The sequence below is a fragment of the Curcuma longa genome, chromosome 17 (assembly GCF_044706935.1).
Source record: "Curcuma longa cultivar G26 ecotype Majalengka, Jawa Barat chromosome 17, ITB_CL_G26_1.1, whole genome shotgun sequence".
Lineage (NCBI taxonomy): Eukaryota > Viridiplantae > Streptophyta > Magnoliopsida > Zingiberales > Zingiberaceae > Curcuma > Curcuma longa.
The window spans coordinates 518,406-524,405 of record NC_133877.1 but is presented as its reverse complement, the minus strand read 5'-3'; the positions used below and the strand labels follow the sequence as shown (position 1 = coordinate 524,405).

Here is a 6,000-nt window from a genome sequence, read left to right as displayed (position 1 = left end):
GCCCAGTGTGGCCAAATGCCCACACTAGGCCCCAACTAAAAAAAATATATTAATATTAATATTATATTTTTTTGCCCTAATTGATGCTCCGTCCTTTTGCGTTCTCCTCACTCCCGAAGGCGGAACGGCGAAAGAGGTCCTCTTCCTCAGGCGTTGCCGCCACCTCCCCTCCTCCGTCCACCGCTTCTTCCTCTGGTCCTCCGCGCTCCCTGGCTTTCGCCACTCTCCTTCCGCCCACATTGCTCTAGTCCACGCCCTCGGCGCTGCCCGAAAGTTCCCTATCCTGTGGTCCCTGCTGTCCGAGCTCCGAGACGACGGACGTGGCGGCGACCTCGTCTGGCCCGAAATATTCTGGCTACTTTTCTGCTTCCTCTTCGACTTCTTCTTCCTCCACTGCTGCCGCCTGTGGGTTGTCCCGACTGCCGACTGTGTCTGCCGCCGCACTCCACAAGACCACAAAACTCAACAAGCCAAGGTAAGTAGGTAACCCACTATTTCTTCATCTTTTCCTATTCTTCAAGACTTTAATGTTACCATATTTTCCTAATTGTTAATTTATTATTTATTTAAGTGTGAATTGTTGTTTATTTATTTATTTATTGATCTTAGGAAAATATTATGTCAATAATGCATAGATTTTTCAAAAGGAAAGTTCTAGAATTAGAAGAACAAAATATTGGAGATGTCACAGTTGAATTTGATTTTTCATAATTACCGACAGATCCTGGATTAAAGATTCTAATTTATTCTTATAATGCTAACATTAGGGATCAAGTTTGAAGGATATATTTGCAAAAAGGTCCATGCCAACCTTCATGTTATGAATTCCCAAAATAAAAATTTGGAGTAAGTCAATATAGACGGTTCAATCCTTCTTGATTTAAGGAATTTGGTGATTGATTGGAATATAGTATAGAAAAAGATGTCGCATATTATTTATATTGCTATCTCTTCAAAACAACTAAAGGAAAACAAGCAGGAGGGGAGACTTTTGTTAGTGAAGGATTCACAAATTGGAAGAGTAAAGATAGATTAAACATTCATGTTGGCCAACGTGATAGTGAACATCATAAAGCTCGAATGGATTGTGAAGCTTTGATGAATCAAGATGCACATATTCAATCAATTTTGCACAAACAATCAAAGCAAATGTGGAATGATTATCGTATTCGTCTTAATGCTTCAATTGATTGTATTAGAGTTTTATTGCGACAAGGGAATTCATTTCGGGGTCATGATGAGAATAAAGGTTCTCTTAATCCGGGTAACTTTTTTATTCAACTGGAGTTTTTAGGTGCTCATAACAAAGAAATTAATGATGTGATATTGAAAAATGCTCCTAAAAATTACAACTTAATATCACCTGATATTCAGAAAGATATAGTAAGTGCTTGTGCAACTGAAACAATTAATGTTATTATTAGAGATCTTGGTGATTCATTATTCTCTATTTTAGTTGATGAATCTCATGATGTGTCAACAAAGGAGCAAATGTTAGTTGTTTTGTGCTATGTGGATAATAGTGGGCATGTAAATGAGCGTTTTATCAGAATTGAACATGTTACTAGTACTACAACACTTTCACTTAAAGCTGCTATTGATAAGATATTCTCTAGATATAATTTGAGCATATCTAAGTTGAGATGACAGGGTTATGATGGAGCAAGTAATATGCAAGGTAAATTCAATGATCTAAAAGCACTCATTTTAAATGAGAACCCATGTGCATTTTACATACATTGTTTTGCTCATCAACTTCAACTAGCTCTTATTGCTGTGGCCAAGAAAAATCTTCCAATTTTTAATTTTTTTCGTATTGTTGGTGATGTGGTCAATGTTGTTGGATCATCCTGCAAACGTTCTGATCTTCTTAAGGAGAAACATTCAGATTTTATTATTGATGTATTGGATAGGGGTGAAATTTCAAGTAGTCAGGGACTTAATCAAGAAACTACCCTTCAACGTGCTGGGGATACACGTTGGGGGCCACATTACAATTCTTTTATCAGTTTGATTTCTATGTTCTCTGCTGTTAGTGATGTGCTTGAAATGATTTCAGATGATGATTCCAGTTCCCCTGATAAAAAAACCGAGGCATATAATTTATTGGAGTCAATACTTTCATTCGATTTTGTATTCAATTTACACTTGATGAAACAGATCTTAGGGATTTCGAATGAATTGTCTCACACTACAAAAATACATCCGTTTAGCAATAAAATTTTGTGACGAATAATATTCGTCGCTAATTTGGGATAAATTTTATGATGGAAAAAGAATTTGTTGCCAATTTGTAACAAAATTTACGACAAAACCATTTTTGTTGCTACAATTGTGATGACCTATATTTGTCGCAAAATTCGTCGCAAATTTACGAAGTATTTCACTATTCATCGTAAATTAGCGACGAAATCACAGGTTCATTGCTAAATTTGATGATTCCACCGTAACTTAAATACCCAGACTCACTTGATTTGTCAACGAATTCATGATTCATCGCCAATTTGATGACAAATCATGAATTCGTCGCCAAATTGGTGACGAATCGACTGATTCGTCGCCAAATTGCGATAAATCGGTCGATTCATCGCCAATTTGGCGACAAAACGGTATTCGTCGCCAAAGCCCTAACTTAACGTTTCGCCCGATCCCCTTTCTTCTTCCTTTGCGATTTTTCTTCTTCCCTCTCTCGTTTCTGCACTACGCTGCCTCCGCCGATCCTCGTTCTCCGCTCCGATCCGTCCTCCGGCTGCAACGACGACGAATACAACCGATGAAGGTGTTTCACGGTAAGATTTGGTCGTTTCTTTGCATTTATTCTGTTGAATCTTCGCTAAGGGAGGCTGGAAATGGTGCGGGGAGCGTGGGTGCGTTGGGCGGCCGAAGGTGTGGCTGCGGCCCGTTGCCAACGGGCCGTTGCGCGACGCGGGTTGCTGGAGCTCGCCGGCCAGTAATGCTAGGGTTGATGGAGTTGGTCGGCGAGCTCCTTGGCAGAGTCAAAGCTTAATATGGCTTGCCCGGGTCATCGACCGGAACCCTTGCTTCTCTTTCTGGAAGATGAAAGAATCTGCTAGAAAAGAAGAATACCAAGCGATAAAAGGGATAGGGTGTTCGGGACATCCCTTCACCATTATTGGCACGTCGTGCCTTTACTCTTCGAAAGTTGGTACTTTTGTTTCAGCCGGATCGACCAACAAATGATAGGCCAGAGAGATGGGTTCATTCGACTAATTAGTGATCCCTGGGCCTACCTAACACAGATGTCCCTGAAATAGGGGATTGGTGGATCGGAAAGCTCAGGCAGGAGTAGGGCATTCCATACCCATACAAAGATTTATGATCTGCTAACTGGTGGTTCTCTTAAATCCCATTTGTTCATCGACAGGTAGGGTGAATTCTAAGGTTCCTTATTACGGTTGTAAAGCGGAAGAAGAGGGAGAATGGGCATAGCCCCACCAGCAGCCCGCGTTTCCCGACCCATGAAAATGAAAGAAGAATCTGTGTGCACTATCTATGGAGTGGAGTGGAGTGACTAGCGGTGGTCCATCCGGCGAAGAACTCAGTTCATGATTAGGATGAATAAGTGAACTAATTAAGAGTTAATTAAGGAAGAAAACTATTGATTAGGGTTAGAGTTAGGGTTCTTGATTAGGATTAAGGTTTAGGGTTAGATTTAGTGATTGGGGTTAGTGTTTAGGGTTAGTCATATGGTTAATGTTTAGGGTGAAGGTTAGTTTTTATTTTTATTATTAGGGTTAATTAACATTTAGGGGTTAGGGGATAGAATAAATGCTAATTTTCTTGCATCACACAGGAACTTGACAGGCAAATCCCTTTAATGGATGAAATTGACAGTAAGGTTAGATACACTATTTCTATGTGGACCTGTAGTCTTAAGTGTTAAATTGACTATTTCTATGTGGGCCTCAATTTTATATGTTTAGTCATGTAAGATTTTGTTGTTAATCTACATATATGTCTCATGTTGAATCAATTATGTTTGAGTAAATGGATTCTTTATATTCTTATAGATTATAAAACATCTTTATCTCTAAAAAGAGTTTTTTTTTTGTAATGTTCAGGATTCTGATGAAGAAGAATCATAGAAGTTATCCCCAATTGGGATGTTTGTCCAAATAACTGTATGATATTTCATGGTGAAGATAGTAAACTTAAAGAATGTGATGTGAATCACCTCGATACAAGCCTGGGGGTAAGCAAATTGCTGCAAAGCAAATAATTTAACATTGTGAATGATTAGTTTTTGTTTCCTTTATGAATGGATTACATTTGTATGAATATTCAACATTGTGATTAATTTAAATGAAATGATATCTCTTTAATGTTTTCAGATATCTATGTACTTTAAAAAAATACGTGCGAAATCGTACAAGAACAAAGATTGGGTAACCAACAGGTACATTGGTAGTTGCTTTCACAAGCATTTTTTTGGTTAATATATATAATTGCAAGAAACAGGATTATATGTGTTAGATGATGAAATTTCTTATTGAAAAGTTTTATTTATTAATTTTTTTGAACAATATATATCTTCTATTTCTGAACAATAAATTTTATGCACACCTCTAATTCAATGAATTCAATGGGCTTTGTTAAATTGTCTATTTCTAAAAAGAGTTTTTTTTAATGTTCAGGATTCTAATGAAGAAGGATCATAGAAGTTATCTGCAGATCATGAAGAGTTATTTTTTAGGCTTTCTCTTATGTAACTTTGGAATAGTAGTTTTTTCTTATCAAATTAATGATGGATATGTACACATTTCTATTATTGAATAAATGTCGGCATGAAATCTTTTATTTTGAAATGACAATTCAAGAATTTTGATCTAGATTAATTTGTATAGTAAATATTTGTTAATTTTTGTCACAAATGGTGTATCTAACAAATGAAAATATTAGGGACAGTAATTTACTATCTTCACTTTTATTTGTGACGGCATATTACCATCTTAATTTGGCGTCTCTAGTATTTTCACAGGATAAGACATAACATTTGAGACAAAAAATAACTGTCTTAAATACTTTTGAGACAATTTAACAACTGTCTCATTCACCGTCTTAAATCGCATTTGAGACAGTGCAAGTATCTTAATATTTTTTTGAGACGCTTGTATTGGGGACGACTACATTACCGTCTCAAAAACATTTTGAGACAGCAAATTTATAATTTAAGACAGATTTTGTTGTGTCTCAAAAGCCTAATTTTCTAGTAGTGTTTAGGTTAGTGTTTAGATCGAGTTAGATTTACATTGACGGGTAGATAAGGCTTGTATAATAATCTTAGTGTATATTTTTTTAAATTAATTTTAGTATATTTTAATTAATTATCTTTGTTATATAATATAACAATATTGTAAATTTGATTGTGCAGGTCCTACTTTGAGGTGTGAAGGTCCTACGCATATTCATGTTTCATCTGTTGTAAGTCTAATTTTGTTATTGTTAAAAGAAATTACCATGATTGTCTTATATATTTTATGGTTGTTATAGAGGTTAATTATGATATATTTTATATGTTATAGTTTTGTTTATTAATTTATTAAATTGAAAACAGGATGACCAAGAGGTAAATTTATTGCTTTTACTTTTTTCTATTTGTAACTCTTTTTTTTACTAATTAATATTATTATTTTATTTTGAACAGGGTTGATGAAATCAAGGATGGCCAAGAGGTAAATTTTTACATATTATACTGTATTTGTAATAAATAATTTTCTAATATTTTTATTTTCTTATGTAGAAAAAGAAATTATGATGAAGAAGAAATCAGTGATGTAGAAAGTATTACTCGAGGTTGATACCATGGACGGTGATACTTTTCTTTTCTGATCATTCAGATACTTTCTTATATATGTATTTTATTATGGATATGGATGTTATGTTAGTTTGATACATTTGGAGTTAGAGTTTCATTTGTAGTTATATTTGATACATCCGGAGTTGTTTATTATGTATGTTATTAGTATGGATGTTATGTTT

The 6,000-nt window shown here is 35.2% G+C and overlaps 1 pseudogene; it reads left to right on the top strand.

The window, feature by feature from the left end:
• Positions 1–1,080: 1,080 nt before the first annotated feature.
• On the top strand, positions 1,081–2,229 carry LOC141811433 (uncharacterized; annotated as a pseudogene).
• Positions 2,230–6,000: the final 3,771 nt, after the last annotated feature.